The 20,212-nt window shown below is 43.8% G+C and overlaps 2 long non-coding RNA genes across 2 annotated transcripts in view; one reads left to right on the top strand and one right to left on the bottom strand.

Moving 5' to 3' along the window:
• Positions 1–3,121, bottom strand: part of LOC146773107 (uncharacterized) — a 73,902-nt gene extending 70,781 nt beyond the window's left edge. Inside the window, exon 1 of the long non-coding RNA XR_014972148.1 lies at positions 2,833–3,121. This is a non-coding gene — a long non-coding RNA (uncharacterized LOC146773107). The remainder of the gene's footprint in view (positions 1–2,832) is intronic.
• On the top strand, positions 2,386–18,782 carry LOC146773106 (uncharacterized). Its single transcript, XR_014972147.1, has 3 exons — positions 2,386–2,510; positions 17,263–17,370; positions 17,826–18,782. It is a non-coding gene; the product is annotated as an uncharacterized LOC146773106 (long non-coding RNA).
• Positions 18,783–20,212: the final 1,430 nt, after the last annotated feature.

Below are 20,212 nucleotides of genomic sequence, written 5' to 3'. Positions count from 1 at the left end.
AAGAGCTTGGAGTTCTTAATATAATTACGTTTATGGATTTTGGTGGGACACTCAGCCATCAACAGAGTATAAAGTACCAGGTCACTAGGAGCAACAATACAGCTGGAAGCAGAGCAGGCCTTTCGCAGGATTCCAAGAGCGCAAAAGTAAGGGGGAGGCAGATAAAAGGAATTGACGGGTAGAAATGCCAGGCCAAGAACCAAAAGATACAGGAACTTGAAAAGAGTAAAATGAGTTCTTAAAATGGCTGCCAAGCTTGAGGAGGGTAGGAAATAACCATTTAGTCACATAAGAGCCATAATTTGATAAAAGAGTCACCTGAAAAACATGCCAGAGTATGTCATCCGCGTCGTTAGCAAAGCTGGAGGATTATGCATTCATCCAGGCACCGGAGCGCCAATGCGCGGTGAAGCGCGCTCCTGAAGAGAATCTAATCATGCAAAAAACAAAATGGCGGCCGTTGCCGAGCCGCGACCGAAACTGCAAGGATCAGCAGCGCTAGAAACAATACCACCTCAGCGGCTGGAATGGACTCAGGGCACTCCTGACATCTTTAAAAAACGATGGCTTCCCTGCAAGGTTTGCGTCGGACACGCGAACCGCCAGTGCACTCCGTCTCGGTCGGAGCCCTCACACCGGCGCTGCCATTCTCTCCGGGAGCTAGCCACGCCCCCCACCACCCCAATATCTTGAGCCACTGTTTTTTCCTTTGATTTTTGGGGTTTTGGGGTTCTCCGAGAATTACTAGGTTCAGGATTACTTCCTTGATCGGTGGTTTCTTCGTAAGTATATTTATTTAATCTTTTATTCCTTCTTTTTCTTGTTTCAAGTTTTTTCCTTGATGTGCTTCCTTGTCCGGGATCGCTCGATTTCCTTTTATCCGAGCAGCTGGATATTTCTTGAGCTGTGACACCTTGGTCTTGGTCTTGGCATTTATTAGCTTCGCTTGTGTCACTAGAAGTCGAGATACCCGTTTCATAAATGTCTACATCAGAATCTTCTGAATGTAAAGGTGGGTGTGAAGCAGTTTTCAGCGAAGGCCCTGTATCTGGGGGGGGGAATTCAGAATTCCGTGAGTGTTCATCCCCAGAGTATGTTTTTGATTTTCCCCATTCTGTATTATTGATTCCTAGACTGGTAGTACCCTACTTGACCCTTTGGGTAATGGGCTAAAGATATTCCGTATGCTTGGCTGTGAAGTAGTTGGCTGCCCTGTCAAGGTTGAGGTCGCTTTTGCATTTGCTTTCAAATCTTTAATGGCTTGTAGCCGTTTTGCTTTTTTCATCATTAGTTCCATCTCTTCAATATCTTCAAAATCCTTCTCTTTTTCCTTATATCGCTCCTTGCATTTTTCTTTCTTTTTCTCTAGTTCTGCAGTATTACCTTTGACTGCGTGTTTGTCACCTTTTTTAAGTTTTTCGTAATCCCCCTGTTGCTCTCTGTAACTCATCATTTTCAATCTATCTCTTTCTCTTTATTTTTCTCTTTCTCTGGGCCTCTCTTGTTACCTCTCTCTTTCTCCTTCTCCTTTGTCCTGTCCTTTTCTCTATCTTTCCCTTTGTCTTTATCCCTGTCTTTTACTTGATCTTTATTTTTGATTTCTTTGGCTTTAGTTCCTCTAGTCTCTCGTCGTTGCTGCATTGGCTGTATTGGCTGCAATGGCTGCTTTGGCTGCGTTAGCTTTAATGTATGAGCATTAATATTAGTATCATCCGCATTATCTCCTTCTAGTGCGTCTTGCATCTTATCATTATCATTAGGTTCAATTTCGAGTTCCTCAGCCCCTTGGGCACTCATGACCCCCGGGGTGTTCGATCGCGACGTAGCTAGGTCATGCAACCCATTTTGATCCCGTAACTCCCTTAGTCCATTTCCCACTTTCTCTATGGCAGTCTCATTCATTTTCCCTGCCCCTGTCTCCTCTCGCCTTTTAGGGTGTCCGTTCTTCTTGATCTCCTCTCTTGCAATAATCTGGGTTGATTGCAGAGCGGTTAATGCCTGCCCTGAATATGCCGGGTTTAATACGGCTAACACACTCCAGATACACAGTGTAATATGCCGCTGATGTATTTTGCCGTTACACTTGCAAATAGGCTTGAATCTGTTTGCGGCGCCTTCAAGATTTTGGTTTGTCTGTTTTGTCTGTTTTGTTTGTGTCCGCTGCCTAATGCCCTGTAGACACTTAATAGTCGCCTTAACCCCCACTGCGGCCCTCGTGGCACATAACACGGCAATTCTGGTGTGTCTCCCCACCATCCACTTCTGTTTAGACACCCCTGGGTACCTTGTGCACTGCTCCTGGATTTTCCACTGAGGCCCCCCTAGCATTGTAGGCTGTATCTCTTTAAGAATAGTGGCCTCTTTTTTTTTTTTTTTTTAGCATCCACCACTTCAAGCCTCCGTGGAAATCTCTAGACAGGTGATTGGCAGTGGAGATCGAGGCTGAGAGCAGAGCCTCCCCTTCCCAGCAGTCCTGATCCACTCGAAGCAAGCAGCAAGGTCGAGTGGGGGTGAGCAGAGAGCTTAACTTGCTTAACTTTTAGCTTCTGTGTCTGTCTGTGATTGAATACTTTAATCGCGGGTTGTAGCAGGTTGTTATGAGGTTATGAGTTTGTTCTCAAAATTCAATCATTGTTCACAGACTCAGTGACAGGCTGTGAATTAGAGGTTTAGCAGTCTCTTTTATTGTCTTTTATTGTTTCTTTTCGTTTTTTAATCCTTGATTATACCTTGCACATTAACAGAGCAAAAAGCAGTGCTAATCCACCTAATCTCCATGAGCATCGCTGTAAGCAACACCAAAATACGCCGCACTACACCCCCTCTCCTCACCTCACCTCCACCTCCATCAGATGATCAAAGTCCAAAGCCGAGTCCTGGGCTGTACGTGGATTAGGAGTAGGAGTAGGAGTAGGAGTAGGGGGGGGTGGGCGGGCGGGCGGGGGACAGGGGGATGAGAGGGGGGTGAAAAACAATCAGAAAGTCTGAGTAATCCGGAGGACCTCCCTGGCCAAACTTGCTGAACTCAGACCTCTCGTGGAAACGGGATGCTCGAATCGTCCGTAGTGCCACAGAGAATGTCCGTCTCAGAGAAAACCGGAGAATAGTATAAATTACGGCACATTAGTTACTCTGTGAAAATCGATGGGGGAACTTCATTTCGTGTCACGCGGGGCTGCAGGGCAGCAGGAGAGCGCTCTGTCAGCGTCTGCTCACACTGTCGCCATCTTGCCCTCACCTACCGATGAAATAAAGAAACTTGCAGTTGATTTACTAATTATGGGGCATATTATCAAGCACGGCGTTAAAATTATCGCCGCTTTAGCGGCAGAAAACTGCCGCTAAAGTGGCGATAATGGGCTTGATAGTATGCCACAGAGAATTCCAACAGAAGCCCAGGTTCACACCAGAACATGGGCTTCTATTGGAATTCACAAGGGCATATTATCAAGCCCATTATCGCCGCTTTAGCGTCAGTTTTCTGCCGCTAAAGCGGCGATAATTTTAACGCCATTTCTTGATAATATACCCCTAAGTTTTTAAATAGCAAGCCTTTCAGTTGCACCATGCATTTTATTGTTATTATTTATTGAGACAAGAATAAAACACCACCAAACTAACCTCTCAAATCTCAGGCAGCTACAACATGACACTTTCACTTAACGACTTAATAAGATAAAAATTACAAAAGAGTGCACACAAAATAAAAGGTTGTTTTAAAGTTAATATAAAAGCATATAAAAAAGCACATTTTCAACTGAACAATGTGCACAGGGGCAGATTTATGAGCCCCTTGCGCCTCATTTACTTTTGTGACGCAGCGGCGGCGCACCTGCGCCATGCTGCGGGGTATTTACAATGTGACGCATCAGGGAGATGCGACACGTTGTAAAGCCCTGCGCCTGAAGTAGGCGTACCTGTGCAGGGGGGGGTGTTCCGTCGGAGGAACGCCTCCTAAAAGTGGCTGTGTGAAATCTGCAAGATTTCACTCAGTCACTTTTGAGCCCATGCTGCGTCAAAACCCTGCGCCTGCTTGAAGCAGGCGTAAGGATTGACGCAGCATTGTGAAGATAGGTCCCTCCAAAGCATTGCTGGAGCTGCGTCGCGCTTGCGACACAACTCCAGCAATGCGCCACTTTTACGGCACAGATGCGTCACGCATCTGTGCCGTTTTTGCCCCATGGTGCGCCGCATTGTAAATGTGGCGCATTCATGGTGGCGGAGCTGTGGCGCACAATAACTGGCGCATCCCTGCTGATATGCAGGGATGCGTCAGTTATTATAAATCTGCCCCACAGGCTTTGTGTGGTCACTTAGAGTGAATTGAGCCAACGGGTAAAGTGGGCTAACCAATTGCCCAATGCTGTATGCTGTGTTAGGGGGACACGAAATGGGAATGGCAGTTTACCAGACCAATGGCTAATGCCCACTGAACAAAAGACCCTCTGTGTACGCCTATTATTGATAATATTTTGGGAGGGAGAATTGTCTGGCAAAAAAGCAAAAGCTGTCTCAAAGGCCAAAATGTTGATTTAGTTAACCCAAATTCGGTTTGCAATACCCCAAATAACTTAAGAGTGTCTCCGTCATAACATCTACAAAATGGACAAACTCTAAAATAATTTGTTGAGCAATGTTCATGCTTTTCTTTTGTCCCAAGCTTGCTTCCTGAAATATCACAGGAAGAGTTAACTTGCTGCAAAGTGGAGTTTACGTGTTAAAATTTGGAACACCACTAGTTTGCCTCATTCTCCACCAGAACCAGTTAAAGCACTGTGATCTCTTAATTTTGGATATCTTGTAATATTTAATGGTGCCCTCTTTTAGGAAATGTTCTTTTTGATGCTAAACAAGCTCTAATTCCAAATCCCAGATACTTAGGGGCAGATTTATGTTGCCTGGCGCATCTCTGCAAATCAGCAGGGATGGGCCAGGAAAGATGCGGCACACAAGTTTACCCTTGCACCACCCATGATGCGCCGCATTTACAATGCGGCGCTTCATGGCGCAGGAATAAACAGATGCGTGTCGCATCTGGGGCGTAAAGTTGGCGCAGTGCTGAAGTAGTGTTGCGTGCGGCACGCAACTCCAGCACTCTTCCAACTTGCCCTATCTGTAACATGGTGTGTCAAGCCTTACGCCTGCTTCAAGCAGGCGCAGGGTTTTGACGCATCAGCGTTGGAAAAGTGACTCCGTGAAATCTTGTAGATTTCACTGAGTCACTTTTCAGGGGCGTTCCTGCGACGGAACGCCCCCCCCCCTGCGTAGAAACGCCCACATGAAACCTGACGCAGGTTTCATGTGGCGCAGGGCTTTACACCGTGACGCATCTCCATAGATGCGTCACGATGTAAATAGGTCGCAACGTGGCGCAGGGTTTATGCCGCCGCTGCGTTACAAATGTGATGCAACGGTGGCGTAAAAGTGGCGCAAGTCCAACATAAATCTGCCCCATAGTTTAAGTTCATTGTCACTCCTTAATACCATCATTTTGCTCTAAGAGCAGCCCAAAAGTAAAACTTGAACTCCACAAGAGACCAGCCTTATATAATGCAGCGCTGTGCGAAGTTTTTATGTCCCCAAATAAAGCCATAAAGTAGCACCTGCTCAGTGCCAGGATACTCTTGCAGGTGATAGTATGCTTTACAAATGCACGTAACATGATCATCAATTTAATTCTATTGCAATGTCCTATCAGGGACAGTGTAGCCAATCCCATCCCTTCATCAGTGTGATTCATTTTCAAGTAAAGGATCATAATTATTTGCAACCACTGACATGACATCAGCCGTCCCCATTACCACTAGATTATCTGCTTCACTGGTCAATCCATTGTGTTGCAATTATGTGTGTCTACCAAAAGTAAGTTCTATCTTGACCCTTGGCTAGAATTTATTGGAATGATATAAGAGACAAGGGCCAAAGACAAATCACACAATAGTATTTTTTTTTTTAATTGACTTTACTAAGACACACGGAGGCATATCAGCAACAACCGGCGATAATTATCACTAAGCGCACTTATTGCTAGGATAATTATCGTTGGCTAGCGTGGATTTTAATCACTGAGATAGCGTGCTATCAGCAACGCTATTCTCAAAAGCGATAAAAATCCTCATGTTAACTGCCTAACGTGAGATTATCGCTGGAAACCCAGCGATAATCTCACGCAATGTGGTGTTAGCTTGATGATGGGGACTCACAAATTTAGCCATGATATCCACCTTCCATAGGTTATCATGGCTAAGTCAGTCCTGAAGCAGGCGTAAGGAAAGTAGCGATAACAGGGGTTATCGATACTTTTCCTGCCGCTATGCTTCATAGCGTGGGGCTTGATGATAGGAGAAATGTCGCTTAGCGACATTTCTCCTGTCATGTCAGGTCAGGAACGCCCACTTTGCATCTCATTAGAGATGCAAAGCTGGGCGTTAGGAATTCCTACGCTAACGCTAGTTTTCACGCGTTAGCGTGGCCTTGCTAATTAGGCGATAAAATTATCGCCGCTTTTCGGCCAAAAACGGCCAGAAAAGCGGTGATAATTTTATCGCCTCGCCTTGCTGATATGCCCCACAGTCACCAAGATATACAGAATCACAGTCATTATTTAGAAAATTAGTCATTAAGATATGTGGACGTCCATCGAACACTCTTTTCTCTGACACCATACGACCGCCCACTACCACACACAGTGCTGCACATATCCTGTCTTTAACCCAATCTCCAATCCGATTCCTCATTTGACCTGTGCCATCACAACCTAGATTTCTCCCACTATCCGTCTTCACAGCTTTGTTGAGCAACTTTGCCGCCTTCTGAGTTTCTGTGAACTTGCACTGTACTCTAGCCCCCAATTGTGGCTAGATTTTGACGGATAAGAACACAGTCTGGCTTCATGGAACCACAAGGTGTACCCATCACACAAAATTACCAGTACCTTTCTAATGATTACACCTATGCTAGACATCACACACACACCCTTGCAGCATGATTGTGTACCTGCACTGGGGAGAGGAGAGTGCCACATCTCTGTAGATATGGCATTGTCCTGCTCTCACACAACACAACAACTTTGTTTGCCGCACTGCGTTGCAAGACATTTTAGTAAATATACCCCTTCGAATTAATAAAAAGGTTTTACACTGGAGGGTGACGTTAAAGCAGTTGGCACAGCTTTAATCTTCTTCAGCCTGTGACCTACAATCAAGAAATTAAGAGCTGAGATGCCTATAATGTTAGGGCCACGTCTCAAGTATTGTTCAGTCAGGGCACATTTTGGATTCCCTGGAAGCCATTAAAAGCGACGAGCATTTGTTGTACATTTAAATTGATAAACGGCAGGCCTACATGTCTAGAATAACTACTGCACATGGATGTTTTCAGCTGTAGGGTGGGGTCCATTAATAACATTTGGGAGGAAACAAGTCAACATTATTTAGAGGACAATAAACGAATGGACACAAGATACCACTTGTGATTCCTCAGAAGAAAATGGTGATGAAGTTCAAGGCTTTAAAACATCCTCCTACTACAACTAAGATGAGCAAAAATATTGCTGTGGTCATCTAAAAAGAAAGAAGGGAAGGGGAAAATAAGAAATTATGGTATATATTTTTGCATCTCAAAATGTAATGTAAAATGGCCATGTTTGTTTAAGGTGTATAAATAATAGATTGAAATGTATAGCAAACCATTTCCTGGTTTCACCAATCCAAATCTCGTCTGTTTTTTTTCTCTTTTTTAATAAATCTTCAAACACTCATTTTCTGAGCACACGATTGGCCAAATTTACGAAGGACTTGCATTGTCCTTAAATAGTATTTACAAAGCCAGGCAGGGGGCTATTTCCACCGCCTTGCATGACTTTCTAAAGAAAGGTAACCGAACAAAGCAGCTTGTGCTGCATTGCGTTAAATTTCTTTGTAAGAGGTGTGGAGCATGGGCGTTCCTGTACAACCACCAATGGAATCTGACACCCTACCATATTTACTGAAGGTAGTTAATCTGGGATTGCACTAAAATGGTGCGCCTACAACGGGAAGGCATAACACGGGGAAATATCCTTATTTCTCCTTGCTATATCCTTTTTGCATCTGCTTAGAAAGAGGAAATGGCCTCTAATGTTTGTATCTCTTCCTGTACAAAAACATTCCTGGCTGTAATGCAGACACCCTTGCAGCGTGGCACAAATATGCCTTCGTTGACACTTGACAGCGCAGTGCGCCAGCGCTAGGAGCGAGCAGAAGTGCGTCATATCTTTAGATATATATATGGCATTTATACTCTCTACATTTCACTCAGCGTGGTGGAGCACAGCAAATTTGCTTTCTTCCCTTTGTTGCATGAAACTTTAGCAAATATGCCTCAAGCTAAGTGCCGATTTTAGTGCATGGCAGCAAGTGAAAACTTGCCCATAGTTAGAGAAACAAGTTAATTCTATGTAAACTAAGGAAAGAATGCTTTTTGTGACCAATAACTTGCATGTTCATGGTAAAGGAGAATGCCCTGCTCTCTCCTCTTCTGGGAGAGGTGGTGAGCAGAACCACTATGATGCAGGAGCTGCACAGTTGCAAAACTGTGGGGCAGATTTACGAGTTCTGGCGCATCCCTGCAAATCAGCAGGGATGTGCCAGAAAAGATGCGACACGCAATTCCCTCCCTGCACCACCACAAATGCGTCGCATTTACAATGCGGCACACCGTGGCGCAGGGATAGGGCGATGCGTGTCGCATCCTGTGGCGTAAGGGCGGCGCATTGCTGGAGTCGTGTCGCAAGCGTGACGCAGCTCCAGCAATGCTCAGGGGCGCCCTATGCCTAACATGCTGCGTCACTCCTTACGCCTGCTACAAACAGGCGCAGGGTTTTGACGCAGCAGGGACGTAAAAGTGACTCCGTGAAATCTTGAAGATTTCACTGCGTCACTTTTATGAGGCGTTCCTGCGACGGAACGCCCATCCTGCGCCAAAACGCTCACATGAAACCTAACGCAGGTTGCATGTGGCACAGGGCTTTACAATGTGACGCATCTCCCTAGATGCGTCACGTTGTAAATAAGGCGCAACGTGGCGCATGGTTTACGCCACCGCTGCGTCACAGAAGTGATGCAACGGCGGCGTAAAAGTGGCGCATGGGGCTTGTAAATCTGCCTGTGTGTTCCCAGCATGCAGGACTCATTAGTAATCTGCATTGATTGAGGAAGTATAGCCACAAAACGTGCACCGTATGCTGTAGAGTTGGAAGTTGTCTTAGCCATACTGCTGCCAGCCATGCAGGGTACTCCCACAATGCCTACACGTATAGTTTGGCCCAAGACAACTGTTTCAGTGGGGGTCCTGACAGTGGTTCTGGCATGTAGCTCTCCTTCACACAAGGAGAGAAGCACATAACGCTGCTGTTGGTGTCTTTGACACCCCACGCAGATCAAAAACGTCAACTGCATGGGGATGAGAGGAAGAGCAGGTGAGGAAGGGTCTGATCCCACTGCTGAGAGTGAGGGGCATCTAGGAAGGAACAGGGCAGGTGCACCTTGACGATAAGGAAGGCACAGAAGAGTTTAGAGGTGAGCCAACCTCTAGGGAAGGGGAAAGACCCTCCACAACCAAAAGGGTCCCAAGGAATGGGGAGTGTCTTCAGTACAACAAGCAGTGGGAGGCCCAGAGGACAAGGTGGGTGTGTCCAGAGCTACGCACCCCCCCCCAAGGGGAGATGAAAGGTAACAACATGCAGAGGACAACAGCAGCCCAGATGGCCAACCCACACTGTACAACTAGAACCATGCCATTCCCCACTGATGGGCCTTAATAAAGGCGAAACCAGTCTTGGGTTGCTTTTGTTCTGGTTCAAGGAGGATTTGCCTTAGCAGTTTGGGCTTGACTGTTCCTATTGGAACAGGGTGAAGACTGATTTGCATATGGCTTGGTCCAAAGTGAGGTAACATGGTGCGCAAAATAATGATGGGTTGGAATGCAGCCCACGATATTACCAGTGGTTGAGATGAATTTAGGCATTTCATCAATCACTTTTTTGCATACTTCAATATGGCATGCTAAGTGGGACAGGTGTGCCCAGACATGTTCCTTGGGCACTGCTGGCATGTATATATATTTTCTTTAAATCACCCCTTGACTTACAAAGGTGGTCTCCAACTCTGCGCCTTGTTCTTCTTCAGGTCAACTGGATCTTTGCTACCATTTTAGAATGGAGCATAAGTCAATATCAAATTTTAACACCAATTATTATGTTCAGTCAATAATGAGAGTTGAGAATAATTTGAAAGTCTTTATCATTTTAAAAGTTGGATTTTGGTTTGTGATCTCTGTCTTCAGATTTAAAATTAGATTAATCTGTTTACAGAAATTTCAAGACAAATAATGGTTAGCAACAATCAGAAAATATCACAGTGTGTTCCATAAAGGAAAGTTAACTAAGTCCTCATTCTACTCTAATAGATCCTAACCTACCAAAACCCATGAAGAGTCCTATTCAGAAAAGAGCTACAATTTTAAGGAGCCTTTAGAATAGAATTTAGATTTAAATTGAACTCCTCATAAAGATCAGTTTTGGAAAGTCATCCAAATCTCTTCTCCCAAATTAGAAGTTAGTCACAGCAGTAGCACTATTCTTAAAAGAATTTAGAAAAGACCATCAGCAGTGGCTCACAGTGTAAAAGGCAAAAGTCAGGAAAAGGATAGTCACAGATCAATTAGTCTGGACCAATCTGAACAGCATAAAGCTCCCAGAGTGTGCTCTAAGGAAAGGGTGGCGGAAGAGCTCTGAAATATCCTAACTAGGAACATGTATTTTAAAATGAGCGGGAGCAAGATGGCACCCGAGTAAGACTCCAGCTACCTGCTGCTCACCTGACCTGAATCTTCCGTTGGTGGATGAGCGTTGATCTGAAGTATCCAAGTGGGTTTCTTCTTCGGAGGGTGGTCTCTGCTGGGTATATCTGGAGTGAACTTGCGCGGCGGATGAGGTTTGTTGATTTGAGCTGTGGTAACCGCAGCAGTGAAAATAATCTACAGCTTCTTTAGGTCCTCTCCCTTTTTCTCTGTTCCGGCGTCCCCACAGGAACACGGAATTCCCTGCCATGGAACAAAGACTGGCATCGTCCAATCTGTCAGTGGTACCCACCGTACCCGCCTCTTCGACTGCCCGCCATGAATCCAGTAAGGAGGCGAGAGGGGGGTGAAAGTTGAAGAAGGCATTAACAAGGGCAAAGTGAAATGCGGCAAAAATTATAATGACAGAAGGGAGTCAAACCATAGATTGCAACTGTGTTTTTACAAGCTGGAAATAAGGCCACAGAACTGGATAATAGAGGGCCTGGTCTCACTCCAAGAATCGGCATGGAGAAGGGGCTCCGTGTAGTAACACTCTGAGAGGGGATGAATCTGTTCCTCTACTGGCCAACCGCGAAACCCTGGTTAATGAGAATGCAGCTTTGAGGGGCACAATTCAAACCCCAGAAAGTCGGTTTCAGCCAAAAGGGGCTATTACCTGTCCAAATTCTAAAGAGGACGCACAGATTGAGGATCTGGGTTTGACTCCTGGTAATGCTGCAACCCCGGTTAAGTTGAAAGCAGCTTTGAGGGGCACAATTCAACCCCCAGAAAGCTGGGTGCAGCCAAATGTGACAAGTACCTGTCCATGATCTAAGAAGGATGCACAGATTGAGAATCTAGGCTTGACTCCCGGTAATGGGGGTGAGAGGGGGGGAATGGCCAGATGGAATTACATGGACCAATTCAGGAACACTATTGCACCATTGACAGGAGAACAGAGTTGGAATTTAGATGGGGCGGAGTTGCAAGCCATGGCCAGCTCTCCTGATACTGTGGTGAAGTTATTTTCTTTGACTGATGACTTAGACCTTTCAAATCTGTGTAAAACTGCTTCATCCTCAAATGATGAGTTGGCTTCTTCCTCTTCCTCTAGTAGTGCCCCTGATAATTCAGCATTTCTAATACAGCGTAAAATATCAGGGAGCGGGGGGGGGGGGAAAGAAAAAGAGAAGTAATGGTTTTGGAGAGGATACTGATAGGAGCAGGTGGGGGACATCACTGGAGTATCTGAGATGGGACTATTCAGCAACCCAACTGGTATATCCTGCAGAGAAGCCAGAGGAGTTCCCAAATAAAAATACCGGACCATGTGGGTGTGTGTTACCCGGTCCATCAACAGTAAAATAAACGTTGGCTGTAATCAGCCGATCAATAAAACAACTGCAGGAGAAAACACAGAGTTCTAGTGGTCGTGCATGGCTGGCTACAAAAAAACTACACGGAAGAGTTAAGAAAGTAAATAAAACATGCTCAGATATCGCTGGAAGAATCACCATGGTGGAGGAATGGACAGAGTGTTCAGCGACTGAAATTAATGCTCTTAAAACCCAGAAATCCTCTCAGGAAACAGTCATGGTGGATGTTCTCTGGAAACTCAAAGATCAAGAGAATAGACACCAAAGGAATAATCTGAGATTATTGGGGATTCCTGAGGGGGCAGAGGTGCAAGTCTCAAGAGCTTATATTATCAATTTATTGAAAGGAGCCTTCTTAGAAAAAAACAACTGGAACTGGGATGTGGAAATCCAACAGGCCCATAGATTTCCGCTGATGCGGAAGAAGCCACTGCCTATGATCCGGAGAGGCCTCGAACCATGTTGGTTTATTTTGAAAATTTGGTACACCAAGAAATATATGATCTAGCTCACCCTGAAGCAAAGAGAGATATGAGGGTTTTACTTTTTTTTGTTAAACCTGATTTTGCACATGCCAGGGTAGAGAGTTGATAGCGGATACAGCAACTTTTTACCCTTTCCAGGAACTGGGGAACAAAGTATTTCCTCAAAACCCTGCCCGGTTGAAAGTAATTTATAAGGGCTATACTGGTAGCTTTACATCTGAGATGCAGGCCCAGGAATATCTAAAAGAGCTGAGCAGGGGTCAGGCACTGTTGTCAAAAATACTTTAGCCTTTATGGGGCGTTGTCTTTGTATAAATGGGCCATCTTCCCTATATGATTGAGGATCTGGGGATGATCTGCATTCTATTCACGGTGTTGTGTTTTCTCCTCTTACCTGGTCAACTATTTTCTATTCTGCTATTTACCTTTTTTTTTCGATGGGGGGCTATATGGGGGCGGCGGTAGATGTCAGCTCCCTCTGGTGTCTTCATTCAGGCCTGCTGCCTGATGACTCATTTAGTGGCAGGGGTGGGGGGAGTCACTGAGAGTGGGTTGGAGACAGAGGATGTGTGGGAATGGTACTGGGAGGGTGAGGGATGTGGGGGCACTACACAATTAAATAGATTAATATCTCATAGATGTGTTATGAAAGGTAAAGGAGCACATTTGTCAGATTCTATGCATTTAGAGGTAGTGACAAGTAACTGGATGGCAAGACTTAAGGTCGGAAAATGAATGCGCTGAGAATTGCAACTATTAATATCTGCGGGCTTAATGACAGGAAAAAGCGGTCTAGAGTTGCTCTTGAACTACAAATGTTAAAGGCTGATATTATCTGTCTCCAGGAGACACATATTGAAGGGTCACAGTTATCACTGCTTGATACTCTTGGGATAAATTAATTGGTGGGACAGCGCAAGGGACATGCACGTGTGGTGTGGCAATTTTAGCATGTAAATCATTAGGGATTTTTAAACAAGTCTGTACAGATAGTCACAGGAGGTGGGTTATAGAATATCAATCCACCTGGAAAATTTTCACCTTGTGTTCTGCTTATGGGTTTATATCAGATGACCCCTGGTTATTTGACTGGCTTTCCAATGAACTGGCACATTGGCCATTAGGCACTTTGGTCATTACCCATTATTTTTGGTGGAGATTTGAATAGTAATCTTTTAATTAATTAGTCATGTGAAGATCAATATAAATACACCGAGAGGAAAGCAAAAGTATTTCAGTCCTTTAGAGGGTTTTGTAAATATCACGGGCTGTGTGATGTATGGTCGTTAAAGAGGCCCATAGAAAGTGGATATACTTTTTTTTCAGCGCCACATCAGACGCATGCGTTATTTGATTTATTTTTGTCTCATACATTTGTGAAGGAATGTGACATCGAAAGCTACCCGCGGTTATGTCTGATCATAATCCCCTAGTGTTGGAAATAAAGAGTTGGGGTTTTGTCAAGAAAGTAACCCATTGGAGCTTTGAACAAGCTCTTTTAATTAATTAAGAATATCTGCTACACATGAGGAAATGGATCCCGACATTCCATAAAGAGAATACGGGGAGTGCTCCATTGGATGTAGTATGGGACACCTTGAAAGCTGGGATACAGGGGGGACTTTACAGTTTACTTTAAACAGGGCAAAAAAGGGAAACAATGAATGCAGGACCTCTATGCTACATTGGCTGCTGAGGAAAGGAAGTTAATTGTAGCCATCCAGCAAAAGGATAATATGTCTGCTGCCTAAATGGGGGTAGATCTATCCAAAGCAGCAATTAATACATTAACAGCAACAAAAACAGCTGACAAATATATGGAATGGAGGGGGGAATTCTATGAATGCAGCGAGCAGATAGGACATCAACTGGCCACCAGGGTTAGGCAGAAGGGTGGGTAAAGTGAAGTGTGAGAAATAAGAGATGCTAGCTGGGGCATGGTCTCCGATCCAGCAGGCATTAAGACTGCATTTAAGACATATTATCAAACCTTTTATGCAGAAAGTATCATGGGAGAGGAAGCAATCAGACATATCTATATGGATTCTGTCCTTTTATTAAATTCAGTCAAGATGACAGGGAGGACCTGGAAGGGTCCACCTCATGGGAAGAAATTTTAACCGCATTGAGTAGTCGACCTGCTTGTAAAACTGCTGGCACTGACTGCTTACCTTATGAATTTTATACAGTGTTTGTACCAGAGCTGAAAGGATGTATGATATTACAACGTGGGTTTTTACCACGCGTGCAGTTACATCGCATGCGTTACAACGCATGCGATGTTACAACGCTATGCCATTAGACTTGCGCTAGATGGCGTGCTGACATTAAAAAAGTGTAATTTACTATTCCAACTCCAGTCCACTTAACAGTAGGGAAGGTGTTGGGATAGTAAACTACACTATTTGTAATGTTAGCACGCCATCTAGCGCAAGTCGATGTACAGACTTGCGTTCTAATGGCATAGCGTTGTAACATCGCATGCGTTGTAACGCATGCGATGTAACTGCACAGCGTGGTAATAACCGCGTTGTAATGGCTGTTTCCCGAGCTGAAAGACTGCTTAATTATGTTTGCACACATTTTTAATGGAGCTAGTCCACCACGCTCCTGGTCGCTTGCAAAGATAGTCATTTTCCCTTAGAAAAACAAACCTGTATCTAAACTCGGCTCTTACCAACCAATTACATTGATCAACAGGGATGCCAAAGTTTAGTCGAAAACTTTGGCCTTTCATTTATCTCCGATAATTAATAAGGTGGTGTCCGGGTAGCAGCCTGGGTTTATACCCTGGAGAGGTACAACCGATCATATTAGAAGGGTAGTTTTGATGCAGTTCGAGTTGCAGGAGACCCTATGGCTTTGATTCTGCTGGATGCGGAGAAAGCATTTGATAGGGTCTCCTGGCAATTTCTATGGGCTGTAATGCAGAGAGCAGATGTTGGGCTAGGATTTCTACAAGCAGTCAAGGATCTATATCATAGCCCAGAAGCCAGAGTGTTTGTAGCAGGAGAGCTCTCAAGATCTCTCGGGTGACTAGGCAAGGGTGTCCTTGTTCCCCACTCCTATTTGTGTTGTATATTTATCCATTTGTACACAGGCTCGAGCAAAATTTCCTAATTCCTCCTATGTCTTTTAAAGGATGGAATACTAAAACCCTAGCATATGCAGATGACACAGCTCTTGAGACACAGTATCCAGTGACAGCTCTCTTCAGAGGTAGAGAGAGAGAGAGAGGCGATCCGCTTCGGGACTATTTTAGGCTACCTGTTAATTAAGGAAAAAACGATAATCTTTATTAATAAAGGAATTACGCTATCAGATCCTCATGTAGCAACGACTGCAGTATATTTAGGGATAACCATCTCCTCTGACCTAGAAGTAATTGTTAAAGAAAATTTAGACCCCTCTAAAGAAAAAGCAAAAAGAGATCTGAGCAGATAGAATAACTTGCACTTATCTCTAGTAGAGAGGTGTAACATAATTAAAACGATTTCCCCCCAAAATTCTATATTTTTTCCGCACCATCCCTGTAGAGATAGAGAATATATGGTCTAGGAGATTGGACGAGCTGATGTTGTGATTTTTCTGGGTGTACTCTAAACCCAGAAGGGCTTTAACATTTTTGACACTCCCAAAGGATAGAGGAGGGTGGGGGCTACCAAACCTTAAATTATGTTATTAGGCTACCACACTCCAAAATTGTCTGGCATTATTGCAAGAAAGTTCCCCGGGTCAAGTTGGGGCTGATTATTTTCCCCCTCCAATTGTGGTATTGATTGGTGAAGATGCATGGGGATATCTTTGGAGACAAATCAAGTATAGTTATTTTAAGAGAGTACATTTTGAGACCCTTCAGAACGCTTTTAAAGTCTGGTCAGCTGTACTTATGGAATGCAATTGCTATGACACCACTTTTCTAAAAGGTACGGCGTTTGAGTGTTTTATACCCCATCATTGGGTTATTGAGACCAGTATTGGGGGGTAATATTTGTGCTCCTTACAGGGGTCCCCCTGCTAAGTTTTCGCATTTGGGTTATATATATCACTTATTATGGCATGTGTACTACAGTTTACCATTCTTAATACATTGCTTTTAATGTAATGTGAGCCAGGACACCGCTCGCTTATTAAGTGTGAGTTTGGAGCATTACTATCGCGTACCATTCTTAATACATTGCTTTTAATTTAATGTGAGCCAGGACACCGCTCGCTTATTAAGTGTGAGTTTGGAGCATTTCTATCATGCATTTCTGCACTACCCACGTATTACTCAGGCATACATCCTCCAATCTTACCATGGGTCCTCACGCAGAGAATTTCTGTCTTTCTGTATCTATCTTACAAACCTGGCACTTAGACAGCGCTTCACATGTTATTTACAATGTCAAGTGACGGAGCAGCCTTACACTTTGCGCAGTGTGTCAATTGAAGCTCCCCTCCCTTGTCGTTTCCTACTCCCCCCATTCTCCCTTTCCTCCTGTTTTTTGTCAACATCTGTTGCCCTGTAGTGGCTTTTCGACAAGATGTGACACATATCTTCATTGCTTTGTTTGAATCTTGGATATTTCATTCTCCAGGTTGATATATGGACGCTCATTGATTTTGGAGCACCCATAGTTCATGGTATTCCGGAACGTCTACGCTGGCCATTTTGAGTGGGTGCATAACAGTCTTCACTTTTATTGGTAAGGAACGCAGCGCTGCCTCTTTTACTACCCTTTGTCCTCCAGTGATTACTCCGGATTTACTGACTACCTAGTTTATCCACCTGTACGTGCATAATACACAACACCACCCATCAGTTTTCTGTGTTAGAACTAGGTGGGGGTGTTACAGTTTGCAATTATATTCGCTACAAGTATACGGAGTAGATGCGCCTTGAATCCTAGACAATGTTTCGCTTCACTACCATGTCTGTTTGAACACTATGCACACTCTGAATTTAATATGCACAGAATGTTTTTGGAGTTTGTGTCTCCCCTTTTTTGTCCTGGTTGTTTAAATTAACGGTTTATATATGTTATGTCATGCGTCTGTATATTTTTGTGTTGTTATTATATCAGTATGAGTGAATGTACCATTTTAGTCCTGTGTCCTAGTATTTAAATGTAATAATTTGTGTTGTTTGTCATCTTTTCAGCCCTGATGAAGTTGCCAGTATGGGAATGAAACGCGTTGGCTGAGTGTCACAGTTTGCTGAATTTTAAGAATTGGGAATAAAGAAATTGATGTTTTACATCACTAATTAACTATTGGACTTTATGATCTGCGCACCCCCATTTCACAAAAAGGAACTTTTTGATCTGGAGCACAGTAGCGTCATGCAACGTCTGGCGTTGGTACTGGCCGCGTAGTAAATTCACTAATTGGAACTGGCGTGTGGTGCGGAACTAGAGGTCCGCCGTTGCTCCACTGGACAAATATGACAAACCACTTTACTATCCTCAAAGTTGCAAGTGCAATATTACAAAATATGCACCCAGCAGAATTATTAAATGGGGGAAAGGGATCACGATGTCCTAGATACCAATTGAGTGGCGCTGATACTGTGCATATATTTGGCACTTGTCGAACACTATTGAATATAAAAGAAGAAATTACAAACAATTTTAAGGATAAACTAAATATGAGAATATCTTTGATACCTGCCGTAATTCTTCTGGGAGTACAAAAAGAGGAGAGGTGTACCAGAGAGAGAGAGTTTTTATTCATGTTTATGACCATCCTCCGAATGTGTATTGCTTTGGCCTGGTTGGATACTAACTCACCCAAATTTCAGCAATGGTTAGCCCGGGTTCTCGCAGTCTGTAATCTGGAAAAAGCAATCTACTCAGAGAAAGGGGCGCGGGGTAGGAAAAAAGGCCTGTGGAGGTGGGCCCCGCTTATAGATTGAATTGAACTGTGTGGCTGAGGTAGCAAGCCAGCTGAACTTGCATTATGAATTATAAAAGATTTGCACTGTGCGCTTTTAGAATTTAAAGGGTTCTTTCTTCGTATCTACATTTCAAGAAAATCTGGGTTCCCCCCCCCTTTATAAGTCTGTAATATGTAATAATGTCATTTTATGTGATTATAATAATAAATTTTCTTTATTCGGTTTTTTGTAATTTTAAAAAACCATAAAAGAGCAGTTAAATAATACAATACAGTATATAAAAGCGAAGGAAAAAACGCACATAAATCTAAAACAGTGATAGTTAAAACTAATCAATTATCAACTCATGTAGTTAAAACCAAGGGTTTACAAAATTTCGTTTCATCTACATAAACTGGGATCAAACTCCTGCTTACAAATTATTCCTGTGTTTCAAAATACATCTTAGAAAGTTGAGAACAAGATAACAGGTCAATTCGGAGTCTAGCATTTGAAGGCGTAGCATCGCCGGGCGACATTGTCTTAATCCCCATCTCTTTAATATAGGTAGTAACCAGACCCTCCTATGTGGATGATGGAATTTACAGAACAAAATAGTGTGTAAATTTGACTGTGTTGACACTTCATCACAAGGACAAGGAGTGGGAACCGACTCCCAACTATTTCTCGTGGGGAAAGATACTAACCTAAAAAAAGAGTCTAGTCTGAATCTTGTTAGCAGCATTCTATGGTAAGTGCTAATCTGTATTGTCAGATAGGGTTGAATGGAGTGAGTAATCTGAATCAAATTGGCATGAACAACCGAGGGTTTTGACGCCACGGTGGTCAGCCTCAGGGACTCCAGATGCGTTAAAGCCAGTTTTTTCAGCTCTTTCTTTGATATTTCAGTAATTTTTTTAGGATCCGAATAATAGTTCTCCAAACCTAGATCCTTGAGGAAATTTTTTACATAACGTAACCATTGTATTTTTATAGAATGATCTATGGTCATTGAGTCCATCAAGATTTCCTGTGAAAACACATTATTATCAGAGGACCAAATACGTCGCCAGAGCAGTAACGGTTGAATTCTTATCATGTCCTCAAGGTAGGGAATTCCAAGCTCTAAGTGAAGAGCGTATACTGAGGAGCTCATTGGTACTGCTAAAAGAAATCTTAAAAAGTTATTTTCAGCGACCTGAAGGGAACTGACTTCTGCAGAACCCCACAGGCCTGCTCCGTAAAGGGCAATCGCCTGACATTTTGCAAGATAAATTTTTAACAGCTCCGCTGGGGGCCTCTTCCCTAACCTCTGTGAGAAACTTATCAGGGACATTATGGCTCTTTTAAACAAATGATATCTGGCCTCCACTGCTGCTCTCCAGTTAAGCCTATCGTCAATCATTATCCCCAAATAGCAATACTTCGTAGTCAGCTCCAGTTTTTGCTTTTTAAAAAAGATATTCTTCACACGTTTTTTTGCTCGCCCGGCTACCATAACAAATGTTTTTTTCACATTAACTTGTAGGTCCAGGCCGCCCATGAACTCAACATATCTGTTTAGGGACTTTTGCAATTCGCATGGGGTGCGGGCCAGAATGACCGCGTCATCCGCGTAGAGCAAGGCGGGTATCAATCGCCGTTTAACCCGAGGTAGGTCCAAAGCCCCCCTC

Source organism: Triturus cristatus, chromosome 12 (assembly GCF_964204655.1).
Source record: "Triturus cristatus chromosome 12, aTriCri1.1, whole genome shotgun sequence".
In the NCBI taxonomy this organism is placed as follows: Eukaryota; Metazoa; Chordata; class Amphibia; order Caudata; family Salamandridae; genus Triturus; species Triturus cristatus.
The sequence above is the reverse complement of the archived record's forward strand: the minus strand, read 5'-3'. Positions and strand labels throughout refer to the sequence as shown.